This window comes from Phalacrocorax carbo, chromosome 4 (genome assembly GCF_963921805.1).
Source record: "Phalacrocorax carbo chromosome 4, bPhaCar2.1, whole genome shotgun sequence".
In the NCBI taxonomy this organism is placed as follows: domain Eukaryota; kingdom Metazoa; phylum Chordata; class Aves; order Suliformes; family Phalacrocoracidae; genus Phalacrocorax; species Phalacrocorax carbo.
Genome location: NC_087516.1, coordinates 68,754,728 through 68,773,586, shown reverse-complemented (window position 1 = coordinate 68,773,586; position 18,859 = coordinate 68,754,728). Strand labels below are relative to the sequence as shown.

The 18,859-nt window shown below is 41.8% G+C and overlaps 1 long non-coding RNA gene across 1 annotated transcript in view; it reads left to right on the top strand.

The window, feature by feature from the left end:
* Positions 1-18,859, top strand: part of LOC135313287 (uncharacterized) — a 116,073-nt gene that overhangs the window by 58,773 nt on the left and 38,441 nt on the right. The window contains exon 2 of the long non-coding RNA XR_010372906.1: positions 13,659-13,730. This is a non-coding gene — a long non-coding RNA (uncharacterized LOC135313287). The remainder of the gene's footprint in view (positions 1-13,658; positions 13,731-18,859) is intronic.

Here is an 18,859-nt window from a genome sequence, read left to right as displayed (position 1 = left end):
AAGTCTGAACCAAAGGAATACCCTGCTTTAGAAGAAGAGTTCTCTCAGGCTACCAGGTTTTCTCTGCAATTCTAGGGTTTTTTTTTAAACAGATGCAAGAGCTTCCATTACTCCATTAGTAGTGTCTTCAAAGTAAGGACCTTCGCAAGTCTCAGGCTAAGCCAGAAGAGCAGATGCTCTGCATTAATTCTGAGACCCACTGGTGTGTACCTGAGTCAGATGCCTGCCCTTAATGCCTTGCTGAATTTTATCTGTATACCTGTTTCTGCCCAGCAAAGCACTGAAGCATGTCTTTAAAGCACTGTTGAAAGTACTTAACCACAGTTAACCAGACAACTATAATATGCCTGTCTTGTGCAGTGTTTTATGATGAATTAATTTTCCCAAAGAATATGAATGTTTGTTTAAAGAATGAGTGTCAGAGACACTGTACCATATAGTGGTATTAGGGGTTTCTAATACTTTGTTTTCTGTTGTTAATGTCAGAATGCCTTCATCCTGACAGAGGTGAGCATCAGGGCCCTTTGGAATTATGAATGTATACCACGAGCAATCAGCCAGCTTTTCTTCATCTGGGTCTTACTTTTCGTCTTCACCACCTACTGCTCAGAGTTCCCAAGCATGCCTCTGCCTGTGTTTCTCATTTGCAGAAATAATGTTATCTGGAAAGAAATATAATGCATACGCAAAATATCAGAAGTACAGGGTGTCCTTGTACCTGTCACAGGCAATAGTTGCACCCCATTTATAAGCTTGTCTTCATGTAGCAGTGCACGCCAGGGCTGGTTTGCACAGGATAGGAATGGGGATGCTTCAGAAGCGGTGAGGATGCTAGTAAGGTGCCTGTTGGAGACACACTTCATCTGACAGGAAAGATAATAGAATTGCTTTTTTAAAATCAGCTCCTAAAATAGAGAACTTTTTAACTTGATATTTCAATAGATATGGAATTATTTATCAGCCTTGCAATTCACACAATCTTACGAATCCATCGCACAAGAAATACAACTATGCCTCTGTCTGTGTCTGCTCCTGCTCTGCCACTGATTGCCATGTTTCATCTCTACCCTTATTCAGTAGCTACAGTAAGAGAGGATAAGAAATGAAAATTCCCCCTCAAAGCCAGTTCTGTGGGGTATCTCAGGTGGTGTATGGTCTTGTGCCAGATTTTTGAGTACAAAAGGGGATGCAACTTCCCTTGAATGAAAGCCTTACCTTTTGAACTTTTGCAGGTAAAAGCACTTGCAGGGAACTTTTTGGGTAGGCTGACAGCTACTTCTCTTCTGTTGTTCTTGTCAGTGTCAAAATGCTTCTGTGAACCTACTAACTGAGAATGAATGTGCTGCATGGCTGGGACTGTGTTGTGATTGTGATTGTTGACAGGTTTGAGTACAAACAGAATGGCTAACATGGGCTGAACTGCTCAAGCATTACTAAATTCCTGAAAAAGGAAAGCAGTCATTACACTGCCGAAGCTTTCTTAGGTCGACGGTATCTTTCTGCTGGTCAGCATCTCATTTTTCATGCCAAGTCTTCTGTTCTTTCCAGCTTCCTCCCAACTACATGATATGTGTGCAGCAGCCCTTCTAGATTTATTGTTTTGCATCTGAACAAGGAAGCAGCTGCTGATGCTGTGATGATGCATGCCATCTAAGGCTGCCAGGTTTTTATTCCTGTTTAGGAGGGTTTTCTTTGGCTTATACTGGGAAGCTTAATGGGCATGGTCAGAGTTTTAGGATGGGCTGGGGACACAGTTATGTAGGCATCCCATTAATGGTATTTTATCTGGAGATTTTTAAGTGCTTTGAATGTCCTAAACAAGGTCCTGATGTGGGTAAGAGGGATTTTTTTTCTGGATGACTGACCTCACAGAAATGTTTTTGATAAGTTGGTTTTTGTGTGTGCACGATAGTTTCTGAACAAACGTTCTTTTAAGATTAGTGCAGTTCATGCATTTGAACAGTATAGAGGATACAGCCAAAAAGATGGCTTTGGTGGATGCCTTGGTTTTTTGTGTTTGGTTTTGTTTGGTTTTTGTGTTTGGTTTTTTTTTTATTTTGTGGCAGACTGCATAGAACTTGGTCCTGATTAAGAAAATATTATTTTATTAATGAGTAGACTGTGAAACAAAAACTTATTTTTCTCACTTGCTCTGTTGTTGTAACACGTTTTTGAGCTGAACATTGCTACTGAGTATGCACAGTTCAGCTTAGTTGTGCACGCTGTGCTGGGCCATAGCTGCCTTGCTATGAAGGCAGCCTTTCTTTGCAATTCCTGCGCTCAGGCTGAACTCTGCCTCAGTATGAATGAAACTACCCTAAGAGTGTCCTTTCCTCAGTATTTCTGAACCAGGGGAGATTCCTGCAGAGGAGAGGTGAATCAGAGCTGTGAAAATGAGTTTGGGGCTTCAATTCCAAGAGTCTGTCAAATGGAGTTTATCTGGGGTAATGATCTTTTAATGAAGCTGAAAAAGCACTCAGTGCTGCAGAGGGTAACAGGTTAAGAGAAAGATGCAAAAGTTTGTGTCACTTAAATTACAAATATTTTTTCTTTCAAAAAAAACAATAGGTACATTAATGCTAATAGAAGTATGTGTTTAAATAGCCAAAAAGGTCACTTGTAGCCAGAGCATTGATCTGTCTGCTTGTTTCTTTAGGTGTAGGTGGAATAATCTCTAAGTTATTGTATTCATCTGGTGTTCTGTGTTCCTGTCTACAGCCTTAAGCAATACCAAGAGCTGTTTTGACTGCTCAGACTCCTTTTCGGTACCTGTTTGTTCACATCAGCTCATAGTCTGGTATTTCTCATCAGTCTTTCTCATATTGAATGTGGCTCTTAAACTGTCCTACCCGCTGTGGTTAATTTGCAGTCCATTGCAGACAGTTATGCTGCATGTCATCATGGAGAGAGTCAGAAAAATTGGAAATCCACAGATTTTGAACAATGAAATAAAACTATTTTGACCCCATGTTTGTGGATTGATTCCACTACACTGGACAGGAGCAAGCAGGTCCTCGTTGCTTTTCAATGTACTTGTGTATCTATCCTGCTGTATGCTTTGGCATGGGCAACCACGCTCATTAGGAGTTCTGGGCCACTCCAGAATGTTAACACATCATTAATATGCAAAGGTCCAGATATCTGTCTGTTGTTTTTATAATGCTATTCCATTTATATAGTGTTAGCACTTGAAGAATATGAGAGACTCCATTCCCAGCTACAGCAACATCTTAGATAAAACCACCAAGTTACTGTGGAAGTAGCAGGCAGCTTGCAGGAGTTCAGGTTCGGATCTCTCTGTTAACCAGCTGTTGAGTCCATCTCAAATGTCTTCACATGTGCTCTGGCATCTCATGTATGCTGTTACCGTCACTGACAATTCACCTTCTGAAGCCTTCTCCTCCCGCTACAGTGGAGTCCCCTGAGGCACTGCAACTAGTGTTGAAATGGCAAATGGGCTTCCTCTCCTATCCTCAGCTTTTTCTCCAGAAGCATAATTTGCTTTATGTGAGATTTGGGTGTCTTTACTTAATGCATCCTTATGCAAGAATAAAGGGATATTTAAGCCTGATGCACCGGTACTGGTGATAGAGAAAAAGTTTTCTTGACCTCTTGGGCTGACTGAAGTGACAGGTGGATATGCGTACTTAAAATGTGCTGTTCAGAGGTGTCAGGCTAATGGTCTCATGGGCCATAAGGATCTGTTACCCACACAAAAAACATGGGTCAAAGTAAGGTACCTTAAGAGTGCTCTTTCTTCTCTGACAGTCCAGATCCCACTAAAATCAATGGAAGGGCACACGCTGCTTTAAATGTCTCAGTCTTAACCTGAAGAAACCGTCTCTGAGGATGAATGGCTTGTTAACATCTATGAATCCCACATTTCTTCCTCAGATGGCCCAAAAATGCAGGCATTACTGGTGTGCAGTCATGTCCAATGAACGGGATACATATTCATGTGGCCTCTTCCTTAGGGGTAAAAATCTATATTTCTGATATTGGCACTTTAAATGGCATGAACAGCTGAAGTAGGAGGACTGAATAGGATCCTGACTTACAAGCTGCAGTTTCAAGAAGAGAGGATACTTGCTTTTGAGGGTAGATCCAGCAGCAGTGCTTTGGCTACTTGTACTTTCCACCTGTGATTCTGTTGTCACTAAAGGTTTCAAAATAACAAGGCAGTCCTCTGTCATTGCAATGGACACCAGTTCAGAAGACCTTACAGGGCATAGATGTCACAGACCCCCACTTAGTTAATTTTATGCTTAGGCACATGAGCACTAGCTTTGAATTTTTGTGTGGAAGTCAAGAATAAAATTTTGTAAAATAATAATAGATGTAACATCTTGTTGTTATCAGTGTAATGGGATATCATTTTATGATTTAAAATACTTCTTGTTGGTTGTGCGGTTTCTTAGAGGTGCACTTAAGGGTAGGAACCTCTGAGCTATGCCCAGTCAGTCATCAGGCAGATTTGCTGCAGAGGAAAAGATACCGCTTGAAAGCATTGCAAGCATGAGAAATATGAGACCTTATCTTTATATTTGTACCTAAGCACATCCCAAGGTAGTGGAGGAGAAAACCAGAAAGGAATAATATGGTAACTTTGTTCTGTACAAGGCACCCTGTGCTTAGAACAGGCTCCACCAGATTATCTGTTTGTTAGCATAAGTTTCTGTCTTGCTTCAATTTTTGAGGGGGGGTTTCTTTGCAAATGCAAAGATCTTATAATGGGGATAAAAAACAATACTTGTTTCCTAGTCTGTACAAGTGATTCAGTATCAAGAGGATTGTAGCTTATTCTGAAACAATTGGTCTTCCCATTAAATTGTCCACCCTCCTGTGTAACAAAGACACTAGGTGTCAGCCTCACATGAGGCAGGAGTAATGTCCTGTTGCATAAATTGGCAATTCCAATATGTAGGAAGTCAAGCAGGCTAGGCAGAGGGTCTGCTTGGTTGAGCAGGGATCATCTTCTAGAAATATGGTGGAAAAAAAAGTATACGGCCAGTGGAAGCAAGGACAGGGAATGTGGGAAGACCACAGAGATGCTGTCCTCCACTGCAGGGAGGAAATTCATGCAGTCAGAGCTCAATTAGACTTGAAGCTGGCCAGTACTGTGAGGGACAATAAAAAGGGCTTTTTAAAATACGTTAATGGCAAAAGGCAGGCCAGAAATAACATTGGTCTGTTACTTGATGAACATCGTCACCTCACAAATAAGGACATAGACAAAGCAGAGATATTTAATGCGTTCTTTGCCTTGGTCTTCTGCATTGACAATGGGCTCTGGGACCCACAGAGCCCTGGGCTAGAGAACCATGATTGTGGGTATGATGGACTCCAGGTCAACTCCCAAAGTAGTGTGGGACTTGCTTCTCCAGCTGTATCCCTGTAAGTTGATGGAACCTGATGGGATGCATCTGAGGGTACTTAAAGAGCTGTCTGATGTCATAGTGAGACTTCTCTCAATGGTTTTCAGTACTTTGGGGAATCTGGAGAGGTCCCAGTTGACTGGAAGCTGGCATTGTCCCAGTCTTCAGGAAAGACAACATGGATGACCCTGGTAACTACAGGCCTGTCAGTCTCAGTGTGCCTGGCAAAATTATGGAGAAGATTATTGTGGGAGTTATTGAAAAACACCTGAAAGACAAGAGTCATTGGTCCCAGCCAGCATGGGCTCATGAGGGGAAAGTCCTGCTTAACAAACCTGATTTCTTTCTATGACAAGGCTACCCACCTAGCTGACCGAGGGAGCCAGTCAATGTAACCTGTTTGGATTTCAGTAAAGCTTTCAATACTGTCTCTAACAGTATCTTCCCAGACAAGATGTCCAGCACACAGCTGGATGAACATGTAATGTAATGGGTGAGCAATGGGCTGACAGGTCAGGCTCAAAGGGTCATAGTAAATGGGGTTACATCGGGCTGGTGGCCAGTCGTTAGCGGGGTTCCACAGGGATCCATCTTAGGGCCAGTACTCTTTAATGTCTTTGTAAATGACTTGGATGCAGGACTGGAAGAAATACTAGTTAAGTTTGCTGATGTCACAAAACTGGGAGGAGCTGTTGACGCTCTTGAGGGCAGCGAGGCCCTGCAGAGAGATCTAGACAAACTAGAGAGCTGGGCAATCACCAGCCATATGAAGTTTAACAAGGGTAAGTGCCAGATTTTGCACCTGGGGCACGGCAACCCTGGATGTACCTACAGAATGGGGAGCAAGAGGCTGGAGAGCAGCTCTGCAGAGAGGGACCTGGGGGTTACGGTTGGTGGCAGGTTGAACATGAGCCAACAGTGTGTCCTGGCAGCCAAGAGGGCCAACTGTTCCCTGGGGTGCATCAAGCCCTGCACTGCTAGTTGGTCCAGGGAGGTGATTGTCCCTCTCTACTCTCCGCTGGTGCGGCCTCACCTCGAGTGCTGTGTGCAGTTTTGGGCACCACAGTACATTAAGGATATAAAGCCACTAGAGAGTGTCCAGAGGTGGGCATGAAGGTGAAGGGTTTAGAGGGTAACCTGTATGAGAAGCGGCTAAAGTCCCTTGGTTTATTCAGCCTGGAGAAGAGGAGACTGAGGGCAGACCTCATTGTGGTCTGCAGCTTCCTCACAATGGGAGGAGGAGGGGCAGGCACTGATCTGTCCTCTCTGGTGACCAACAATAGGACCCGAGGAAATGGAGGAAGATGTGCCAGGGGAGCTTTAGGTTGGGAATTAGGAAAAGGTTCTTCACCTGGAGGGTGGTGGAGCACTGGAACAGGCTCCCCAGGGAGGCAGTCATGGTGCCAAGCCTGACAATATTCAAGAAGCATTTGGACAATGCCAACAGACACAAGGTGTGAATTTTGGGTCTGTCCTATGCAGGGACAAGAATTATAATGCACTTCTGTAATGCCTGCTGAAGTTGGTGATGCCTGGATGAGACCAACAAAGAATTGTCAGTACAGAGTTAAAATGGAGTGATGCTTCTTGTTGTAGAGTTTCAAGTACTGTATTGGTTCCAGTGATATTTGTGAAAAATCAGTAATTGTCCTGTAATGGGCTATATTAAAAAACAAAAACAAAACTCCCAAAAATAGCAAAAAAAAACCCCACCAAACAAAAAACCCAAACTAACCATAAACAAACCTGTGGCAGAGTTCGTAAGTACCTGTTTTCCAGAAGGACTAATTGAAGCACAGGAAAGGTAACCAATCTACCATCACCTTGTGAATCAAAGCAACTTGCCATGCAACCCAGAACCCTGCCTTTAGGCTCTCTTACTCCAGGAGTAAGACAGCTTGCTCTGAAGGAAGGTGTCTGGCTTCCTGCTTGAAATGAAATTAAATTAGCATGGTGCTATGTGCTTTGTACATCTGCTGTGTAATATGCTTTGCAGAATGTAGACATCCAGAGCAAGGTTGCAGATGCTCCACTACTTGCAGAAGTTAATGACAATTATCCCAGTCTTTGATGGCAAACGAAGTCGCAAGGCGCTCATTTCCACAATCCATCATGCCACCGAAGGCTTGCTGAGTGATACTTCATGATGGGCTGGTGAGAAAAATATACAGACTCATATGCCGGTGTTGCAAATCAATTCTGCAGCAAAGTGGAAATAACTCTTGTACCAATAAGCAGCGAGGCCTATGAAAAAATACCCATTTTCTGAATTTTCAACTTGCAGATAGCAGGAGAAGCCATCAATCATGTTAGAGAGCTTCCATTCCAGTGATGTTGTTCTTAAAGACACACCAGATTAAGTCGGACAAGACCAGAATATGCAAAGCACCTTCCTTTTTTTTTCTTCACTCCTTTCTAGAGGGTTGAGTATGAGAAGGGACCTTTTTCTTTCTTTTTTTCTTTTTGTTCTACTTTTTTAAAGCAAACCTGTAGGCTGGCAAAAGCATGTATATTGGTTAAGTTTACTGTTGAAATGACTAATTAATTGCTTCACAAATAGCTATTAATCATACATTAATGAGATACTCTCTTTGCTTTGGTGAATAGAGATTCTGTGGAAATTCTCTCTCCTTGGTGCCCCAAGCAGGCTAAAAGCATGCACAACTCAATTTTACCACACCATGGGGTGTTTGAAACTGCTCACCAGCTGAAGAGAAGCAAATAACTGGGACATTTAAACTGTCCATATTTCATTGTGTAAATTCAGAAGCACTTAATCATTCCTTCAAGCATTCTTTTGTTCCTTTTCTTTCTTCCTTGTTATGTGTGTGTGAAGCATATCCTGGGCCACGAGAAAAAGGCTCAAATGCATCCTGTTCCAAACACAGTCAGAGAAATATGTGCTGCCTGTTGTCTTACAAAAATGATGATCATCTTGTATATGGCAAATAAAAATTGAAACCTACTAGTCGTGCTCTCAGCATCCCTTGAAATCCACCTGTGCTGTTAATGCATGTAGTGAACAAAAGGAAAAGGGGATCATGCATTGAGATACTGTTTCATTTTCTCATTGGCAGAGTTGCAAAATACTATGAGATAGAAAAAGAATGTTGGCCAGATTGATATCCCAGATAATCTTATGTTTTCCTCTCTAATATAAATTAAATTAAGTCAATTTACACTGCTAGAAAGCCTAATGCATTTTGCAGTGATTAATTTGTTGTTTTTTGAAAAACCGAGCAGCAGTGTATTGATAAAGATAACATGACGCCCAAGCCTGAAATGATTCTCAAATAGGCAGTGGAGAACCTGGCCTGTTGCTGTCTGTATCCAAAGACACTTTAAAAAGTGAAGGTAGGTACATTATTCGCTCTATGTGTAATAATAGTACGTGGGCTGAGGGAAGTCCTGGTTGTGTGCTGTGCCATTGGGAGCTACCTGAGAAATACAGTCTCTGTATTCAAAGGTATTACTGGGACATATTAAAAACCATTGACCAATTCTATTGATAATTAGTTGTGAATTAAATTAGATTTTTGGAAATGCATCAAAATCTGCATATTGAGGGGCTTAAGTCAACATCTTGGCATTGGAATTGTAGTAGGAAGTTCTCCTAGGTTTATTTTTCCTTGGTAAGGCATATTTCAGTTTGATCAGAGATGGTTAAAATAGGCTACTGACACAAGATGCTAAAGCACATAGATTTTTTTATCTCATTAGATATAGTAGTTTCTCTGTTGCCATGGATATAGTTTTCACTAATTCAAACATAAAGATAATGGTGAGAAAGCACTATTTCCTTCTCAGTGTTCACTAATCCATGTGAAATCAGTTTGGTGGGCTTTCTCTGAAAGCCATTACTGTCATGGTTAATGGAGTCCTCGTGGTATACCTCTTTGGAGAGCCCAGTTGAAACGGTGGGAGAAGAGAGCTGTGGAAGCCATCAGGCCTGATCTGGTCTAGAGGAGGTGGCAGGATATCGCTAAGGCCTGTTTGATGCATCAAGCAGGCGAAGAAAAGTCAGATTACTGGAAGGTTACTACCCTTTACAGGATGCTGTGGATTTCAGTGCAGTGGTATTGAGTGCTATGAGCAAGTAGCAGGATAGTAAGAGGTGTGAGGACATTCCTTCATGACTTCTTATCACTGCTTTCCTGTTTCCTTTTCCATTCTATCACTGCTAGTGGTCTTTTGTGTTTCCAGTGGCTGTCATTAATTTAGACTTAGTGTCAGCAGGGTAGGAAGGGATCAATGTCAACATTGATGCATGGCATTATTAAGGATAATGTCTGCTAGTTACTCAGGTTTACCTAGAGTTGGAACTGATGGATAGCTTCTTAAATTGCTCATACTCAGAGAGAGAAAGTTTTGGCCAGCTGAAAACACACACGGTGCCTACCCTTCCAGGCTTTTGACATGTTTCAAAACTGTCTGCAAACTGGCCGAGTGATCAAACTGATAGCTATGGAATTGGTTTTTTTAGAAGCCACTGTCAGTTGATGAACAGTATGAAAACCAAAGAGCAGCTCTCTGTGTCTAGTGGTTTTTACCACTGGCACTTCATATGACCTTCTCTGGTTAGTTCAAGACGCAAGTTCAAATACAGCAGGAAATGGACTAATATCAGATACAGCTGTCAGATGAAACTCACTGTCCAATTGATGAAATTTTAATTTACTTTGCTCTTGTCCTTTCCAAATGGTTACCTTTTTGTTTTCTCCACACTGGGATTCTGTAGATGTTCATTTTCTGAGAAAAATGTATTTGTTCTCTAAAGGTTACCTCAGTGTGTTTTCTTTTGGCAACAGGCTGATGAAAACAATAAATTATTCAACCCAAGAATATCTAAAATGCTGACTAACTGCTGGTTCCTATTTTTTAGGCCTTGTTTTCATTAACTTCTACACTAATAGTCCAAATGTGCAGTTGGATTGAAATGTCCTGTGAAATTGCCCTGCTGTCCTCAAATTGGGAAGCCTCTAGTAACTGTTGTGAGGTGCTATTCCTCATTTTGTGAAATAAAATATGGTCTAGATTTGACAAGAAAGAATTAATCTGTAACCACGGGTTGCCATCCCTCCCTCCAAAACAAAAAAGCACTGCTGCTACAGCCACAGCAAGGATAGGAGTTGTTATTAAAGAAAGTATCTAAACGACCTTCTCCCAACTGTTGAGCTTTCTCTGCTTCACCTCTTTCATAATGAAAGCCAAGAAATAAGTTCAGAGGACACATGCACCAAGTACACTCTTGAGTAATTTTAGTTTTCCCATATGAATGAGAAAGCTAACACTGCAGGTTATCACCATCAAAACAAATTTGTTTTCACCTTGCATAAACTACAGTGTAAAATATTACTACTTTGTGTGTTAAAATCAAATACTGTGGTAGATGAAAACAGATATTCATTGAACTGATGGGAGTCTTCTGAGCTGTGCAGGTGAGTCAAAGCCTCTAAGCACTATTCATAGGAGAAACCTTCACCTCTTTGAGTGAATCCATTTATTTCAAAATGATCTTTGGAGAAGAGATGGTAAATGCCGATTTGATATGCAAATTCTGGATTTGTCACTGCATGGTATGTGGCCAATGAGTAAACTAATACTATGTAGCCAGCATATTTAAAATACTCTGGCTGCACAAACCTTAAGCCATCTTGGTATGTCTAACACAGGGCAGTTTCTGAGCTCAGATGGCCACATGGCTAGGGGGACCTTTGCCATGGCCAGTGGGGCCATGGTGGCAGAGGGCTCCCATCTGCTCTTAGGTCCTCATGTGTATTTTAACTTCAGGTAGTAAAACTTGATATAAAGCACAACTCAACTGGTAGCAATCATGGCTACTGCAAAGGGCTGTTACTTCAAACTTGGCTTCCCAAAGTCACCTGCAGGTGCTTGTGCTTTTGTTTTTCCCAGTGAAGAGTTGAAAGGACTTTGAGGAATGATATCTTGGGTTTTGGTGTGGTTTGGTTTTGGGTTTTTGAATTTATTTTTTTTTTAACTTTCTGATAACAAGTTTTTTCAGGTGAGAGACATTTTCTGAGTTCCCAGGAGAATCGGCAATCCATGGCAGGTGCTCACCGCAGTGTGCATGTGCTCGTTCCTGAACAAAGGCTTCCTTTAATCAGAGTTAAATAGCCAGTGGATTGGGTGTGGAGAGGGGAGCTGGCCTGTGGCAACGGGGCAGTGGTGCCCCTGAGGGCAGGGGCGGGGGACTGCCCCAGTGGTTCCAGCTGTTTCCAGCAGCAGGTGGCTGCAGGGGCTGTGGTGGGGCAGGCCCAGGAGAAGGCATACAGGGAGAGGGAGGGGAGACCTGTTGGGACACTGTCATATGAGGCACAGCCCAGGGCCACCCCTGCCACAGTAGGGAAAGGAGTAAGCAAGGCTCCTGGGGAAGGGTTCCTCCATGCCCCGACCCCTGTTTCTCTGTCAAAGACTAGAGTATTTCAGCAGTGGATTAGATGGTTTCCCAATGTTTTGCATTTGTCAAAACATTTATAAAATATGCCTTTGTTGTTCAACTCAATCTGATTGACTTGTCACTTTCAAAATGTGTTTCATGCAGCTCCTATATTGTAGCAGATAAGTGATAAACTATGTTTTTCTGAGCAGTGCTTTGCTTAAATATTTTTTTATCTACATGTCAATATGTTTAATGCTTTAAAAAGTAGCTAGTTTTTATATTATGTCTTAATAATTACCTTATCTCAGATTATGCCATACATTTTTGGGATCATCTGTTTGTTTTGCTTTGAAGAGACTTAGGCTATTCTGTGCTGAGCCCCCCTGAAGATCTGTACTGGCTAAAGGCCCACTGCAAGCTAATACAGACACCCATTTCATCTTATGGCCAGCAGGGTGCTTAGAGCAGTTGGCTAGTCCTTCATGGATAAGAGCAGAGAGGGCTAAACATATGTGAGCTTTCGGTTTGGGTGGTTTTTTTTCCATGCTTGTTAACAGAAAATATGTAGGTGACGTTCCCCAAATTCGTTCTTAGTGTCTCCTTTGGTTGTGGAGTTTACACAAAGACAACAGATTGTCCCCTGTGTTTAATCTTGTTTGTGCTGCAGATGCTTCCTAGGAGTCTTGTTATACACTCTTTGTATCTGGGCTGTATGTTTCTTATTTCTCCTCAGCAATGATTGTGTTATTTTCTAACACAGCTAAACATGGAAATATTTCCATATATTTAGTGGGTCCTGGGAATTTTCCTTTCAGATTTGAGAAAACAACAATCTGACAAGCTGCTGCTTGGCATGACACAGCATGTGTTAATCTATGTCGTTTCCAGGCTACTTTGTTCATAGTTAATTTGTTAAATTCTTTGTGAGAACAGACATGTTCCCCACTGAGCAATCGGCACAGCTGCAAGGAGAGCCAGTGGCCAAACAGAGCCTACTGTGCACTGTGTATTCAGAGCTGGGATGTGAAGTCAGACTCGGGCCAGCATCCTCAGAAGAACACAAAACTGCTTTGGGTCGCCTTTGTACCTGGGACTGATGGTAACACCAGCCACTGCACCCAGAGAGGTGTGCTGGCTCAACAGTTACCCTATAAAAGGGAGAAAAGAATGGTGCTTTTAGTCACCTATTTTCTTCTCAAGATCTGTGCTGTTTGACATACTTTTGACATGATTTCGGGTCATGCTGCATATGGTGCTGTGCAGTTTCTCTGACATACTAAATTTGCAATGCACTCCCCAAAAGAATAAGTAAATGAAATGCTGCTGGTGAAGAGAGAAGAGAGTTACTTAGCAAAAATAAACAAGTCATAGCTCTAACTTAACCTTGGTGTTCACAGAACATGTTCCTATAGAGTGTCCCTTAAGGTGGTAGTATCATATGATCCCTCAAAATATTAAGAAAAAAACCCTGCAGATCCTAGCTGTTAATCCTAGAAGCCTCAGTTGTTTTTTCTCAATTTTGTGAGGCACTGAATTTTAACTCTAACTCTTCTGTCACTGAAAATCAAGTCTCCTTAAAATACCCCAGGCTGTGTACCAACGACTTGTGTACATGCTGGGGGAAGAGAGAGATTGACTTTTGTGTTTATCCAAGTTTTTGTTGTCATCAATATGAAAATGCCACTTGTGAAGTGTCCACAGGCTTTTTGTCAATTTGTGCATCCCCACTCATTTCCATGAAAGATTAGGAGGAGCAGACCACTGCAAATTCCTTTACAAGTGGGCATGTTGTCCAAGTTCTGTGATTCTCATGAATCAAGTGTTGTACTCAGATGTCTATTTATGTGTAAGAAATTAAAAATTGCTTTTGTTTTCTGTTTCAGAAGCCTTGTCCTGTTGCAGGAACGTGAAAAATCTTTTAGTCTAGCTGTTGAAGCTCTAAGTAAGTCCACAAGGTAAGGATTGCCCTCTTAAGGGCTACATCTTAGAATCACAGAACGGTTGGAAGGGACCTCTGGAGATCATCTTGTCTAACCCCTCTGCCTGAGCAGGGACACCCAGAGCAGGGGGCACAGGGATGCATCCAGGTGCAGGGTCTCCAGGGAAGGAGAATCGACAGCCTCCCTGGGCAGCCTGTTCCAGGATGGTCACTATCTAATGCAGTGCTGGAGTTTGGGGAAGCACCTTTCCCTATACTCTATCTGGTTGTGTTAGTGGCAGTCTGTGATTTGGAGTTAAACATGGACAGTGCTGTTTCAGTGTCACTATCTGTAAGTTTCAAAGCTAAAAGAGTCCTGGAGAAATAGGCAGTCTGGACAGATCTTGACATTTAAGGGATATTTAGACAGCCCACATCAGAGGATTTGGTTTTGACTTGTCAGCTGTTTTTCTACACCTTTATGTTCATGAAGACTGACCATGAGGTGACCTGCAGGACACTTATTTTCCTTAAACTTTATTACACAGAGGCATGAACATATTGTCTGCAAGTTTATGAAGCTGGTTCTGTGAACAGGAAAAGATTAAGACAAGGTCCAAAGTGTGAGGAGCTGGCTGTGCCTCTTGGAAGTAAATAATTGGTTGAACTAATAAGGAAGGAGGAGCAGGTCAAGTTTTCTGGAGGGTTCAGTTCATACTTCACCCCTGTCATGAGACAGAGTTTTGAAAGCAGTCAGCTCCCTACAGTTCACATGGACAATAAGGAGAGCTCTTGGGAGTCAAGCTTTCTTAAAAAGCTGCCCTCTGAAGTTAGACATAGGAGAAACTTTTTATGATACAAGTGCTATCTTCTGTTGCTTGGGTAGACCGAGGAAAGAAGAATGACTGCCTCCATCACATATGTGCTCCTCTTTCTACCCTTCTGTGATTTGCTTGAGTGCTATATGAGCTGCTGGCTTTTTATTGCATGGCAGTAAGGGCTCGGTGATTCACCACTGCCCTTCCTGAAGTTATTTTACACAGGCAGTCCTTGTTAACCAAGAATCATTTCAGGGCCTGTGGTTGAGAGAGTGAACAGATCTCTTGGGTTGCCCACTTTATGCTTGGTTCAAGCAAATGCTAGAAGCTAGCCCTTTGCAGCTGGAAGCCTGTCAGTGATGGGGGCTCATTGCTGCCTGCAGGCTGTCAAAGTCTGTGAGATGTCTTTTGAAATATAAATTATGTACCAGGCTAAAACTCCACCATTAGGAAATCCTGGGAAGGGGGTTGGAGGTTTTTTTTTGTTTATTACATGAGGCATTGCCTTTCCTATAAGTAGAAATGAGATTGTCAAGTACGTGATAAACACTGATCTGAACCACAGCTTGCTGTTTCCTCAGAAACTAGATTGCAATGATTTATTTGGGTTATTAGCACTAGAACTGTAGCTCAGAATGCTCTTATTATTGTCAACAGCAACCATTTTAAGTGACTCTATCTGAGGCCAGGTACTCCATCTGGAGAAAAACAGCTAAGTTGTCCTATATTATGTCCCAGTTGGCCTTGATGGGCCTCCAAGTCTTCCCTTTGAGTGGGACTGGTTCTCTGGAAGATGGCATTCAAAGATCAAAATGACAGAGCTCATTTGTCATTTACTTCCCAGTGTGGCCATAGGGAGCTTGATAGAGGAGGAGCAGCTTTTTATCCCTCTCTAAGGGTAGCGTAGTCTCCTTTACATTCTGTCTCCATTGAGAGCCCACCATATTTGTGTGGAGAATTTGGTGAATGTCAGAGTAGCTACTGACTGGGGGGGAAAGGGGCACAGCCTGCCTTGACTTACAGGGAACTAGCAAGGCTCTTCTGTATGAAATAACAAAATTCTGCAATAAGATTGAATTATCTAAAGCCTGCCCAATTATGCTAGTAACTCAGATGTATGTTGCTTGGCCCAAGTATTTCTGGCAAACTCTCTGCATCTTCTGTGAGCTAAAAACTGAAAACCAGTCTCCCTAGTGGAGACAGCATTGAGTAAACAGCTGTCAGCCTGTACTCTAGCTGCATCTGCATTCCTGAGAAAGCCAGAGAGAAATAAGTGTGTACTCATTTGGTAATAACCACAATAATGCACGTTACCTGGGCTTTCTCTTTTTTTTTTTTCCCTCTGCCCCGCTCCCCTGAACCCCCATCCCCCCCACCCTTTTTCTGGCTGGGGGGAGTTTGTTATAAAAAGGTCAAACACATAACTTTGCAGCTTTCATCCGTCTCTATTCTTTTCTTTTGCAATTCTTCTCTCTGATTAAACTTCCAGATAAGTCTAGGCACTGTTGCCCAGCCCTTCACATTTAATGATTTTACGCATCACTTGCTCTTGGCGCTGCTCACGGGCCTGCCATCTCCACTGCAGCTTGTGATCTTCTCCTCTAAATGTTTGACATCCACCAGCATTTCTCTTTTGCTCCAAGATGCATTTTTTCTTGTGAGGTCTGGAGAGGGAAAATGATGGCGGACAACCCTGAGACAAATTACCTATTACCCAAGGATTTTCTTTCTCAGCTCTCCTAACGGAAGGAAATCCTTCTCTTCCTATTTACCTTTTTTTAATTAAAAAAAAAAAAAGTCCCAAACCTACAACTTGTCCTAGATCCTGATCCCTGCTCTGCAGCTGAATCTGTTTAAATTATTAGAAAAATGAACGTGCAGCCTTCCTCAGAGGATACTATATGAGGACCAAGCTGGGTATGCCAAAGAGAATTTTTCTCCTTGTTTTTTTTTTTTTTTTCCTCCGTGTAAATCAGAATATGTAGTTTCTATCCTGTTATTCAGTGGGGCTTATCAGAGAGATCTGTAGACTCAAGAATGGAGTGAGGAAGGCAAAGAGAGAACAGCTGTTTATGTCACCTGAGGAAAATGAACGGATAGCATGACTTCGGTCTCTTTAAGTGGATGTGTTTTTTTAAAAAAAAAAGAAAAAAATTATGCATGTTTAACTTTGTGAACTCATCTCTCTTGAATTCTGTGGATGTAAAACAATAAATGTATCAAAGCCCTTAGACAAAAATAAGTCAAGGACCACTCACAGCTTTTAAATACAGTGTAATAGTCCCCAGCTTAGGAAGTTGTTGAGGCATCAACCAACTGTCTCTGTGTGCAAAATAATTCAATACTTCTGTTTTCTTTACTTTTCCCTTAACCTTATGCTGTTGGCTGCTGTGGAAGACAGGGTACTGGACTAAATGAGACTTGGGGTCTGATGTAGTACATCTGTTCCTATAATCTAACCAGAAGGAACTGTATTTCATGCATGCCCAGAGACAGAGAAATGAGGGTTTGCTATGTAAAATTGCAGTTCCTGTATCAGTGCAGTGAAAATGACGGAATGTTTTCTTACTGAATTTGACCTGTAAGAAATTCAAATGGCAATTAGCAACAAGGCAGCCTATGAGAAGAACAGTATGTCTAATCAGTGTGGTCTGATATCTTCTGATAATGTTTAAGATGGCCCATATCTCCACTTGGATATGTCAAAGTACTAGATACAGTAAATGATTCAGCAGGTTAAATGGAACAAGGTGGATTATGACAAATGATGGTTTCTTACACGGTTCTGGTGATGAAAACTGCTTTCACCTGGGTACCTGAAATAGGCTTGAGGACTTTAACTGGAGGATCAGATGCTCACAAGACATCTTCATTGTCTCTCATCCACACTAGTACTAGTTGGATTATAGGGTTCCAGTTAATTTACTCCATGTGCTCTTGAGTCAGCAATGGGGTGGGCACATCTGACTTTTGCACAAAGGGACTGTTACCACTAATGCCACAATAACAAAAGACTATATTCTGGATGGGGAGGGATCCGCAGTGTGTGTACGATGCTTTCAAACTCCTGCAGTTTCTTGGCCCTGTTATCTTGTGTGTACACAAACATATATATATGAATAGCATAGAAGGAAATGCAGACAGGTATTTGTAAATCATGTGAGGAGCCTTTTAAGTCACTAAGGGACATGATTTATTCTACCTATCGTACTTCATGTTTACCTCCCTTTCTGATGTTCATGTCACCCATACTACTCGTGGTGATTCTTAGTTGTATAACTAAAAAGAATACACTGCAGTAATATTTTATTCTTGGAGAAGACTTTATAAGGGTGAATTATGTGCCGTAGGCCTTCCCTAGGCATGTGCTGCTGGCTGCTGCAGGGACAGAATAAGGGTAAATGCTGAGTTACTTTTGGGAAATGTGGTGTTAATGAGTAAAGACAAACAAACTGTTTATTGCCTGGGTAATGAAATGTTGGTTTCTCAGTTAAAGAGACTATATTTGAAAACCACTATCACCTTCATTACCTGCATACCAGCACTTGTCTTTGGGGTGCCACTTAAGTCTACTAACAGCCAGTGATATCATGAACATGCGATTCTCTAGTCTTCACTGGTTTTGGGTAGCTGTGATGTCTTTTACTGCAGCAACAGCAGAATACGAAACTTGGACCATGGCAAGTAAAGAAAATAAGAAACTGGCTTTGAATTTTTTAAAATAGTGTTTTAAATATATGGAAATGTGTTTTATGGAAGAAAGGCTAGAGACTGTACTGTTGAGGTCTTAAATAGTTGCTACGATTATATGATTTGAATTGAAAGAGATTTTTACCACTTGGAAATAATTAACATTTACTAAATAATACTGGAATTAAGAGTATGACTTTCAGAGGGCACCAGTTCATCAACATTATGCGCTATGTCTTCTCTGTGGAGTCTGTAATAGCAATTAGCACACCAGTTCATTGCCCTTTGTAATATAATCTCTTTCTGTCTCTGTGGGGATTACAACAGCTGAGTACAGAAGTATCCCATTCATATATGCCGTGGACTCTACTGGTTGCTTGCTGGAGTTTACAATAGTGAACAGCATAGAAATAGCTTCTTCAGGACCACCACCAATTCATTTTGCCCATGTTTGTTCTGACCTCTGAAATGTGACTTTTGTAAGGACTATAAACTCTGAGAGGGCCAACAGCCTGAGTGTCTGATCTCACACCTTTTGTATGAGTGTTACAAGCAGTAAGGGGAAAGTTTAGATACCCAAAATGTGAACTGAAGTCTTCAGAGTTAGGCTGGAGGGTGAGATGATGAGTGTTAAAATCTTCCTCTCCAGGGTTGTCAT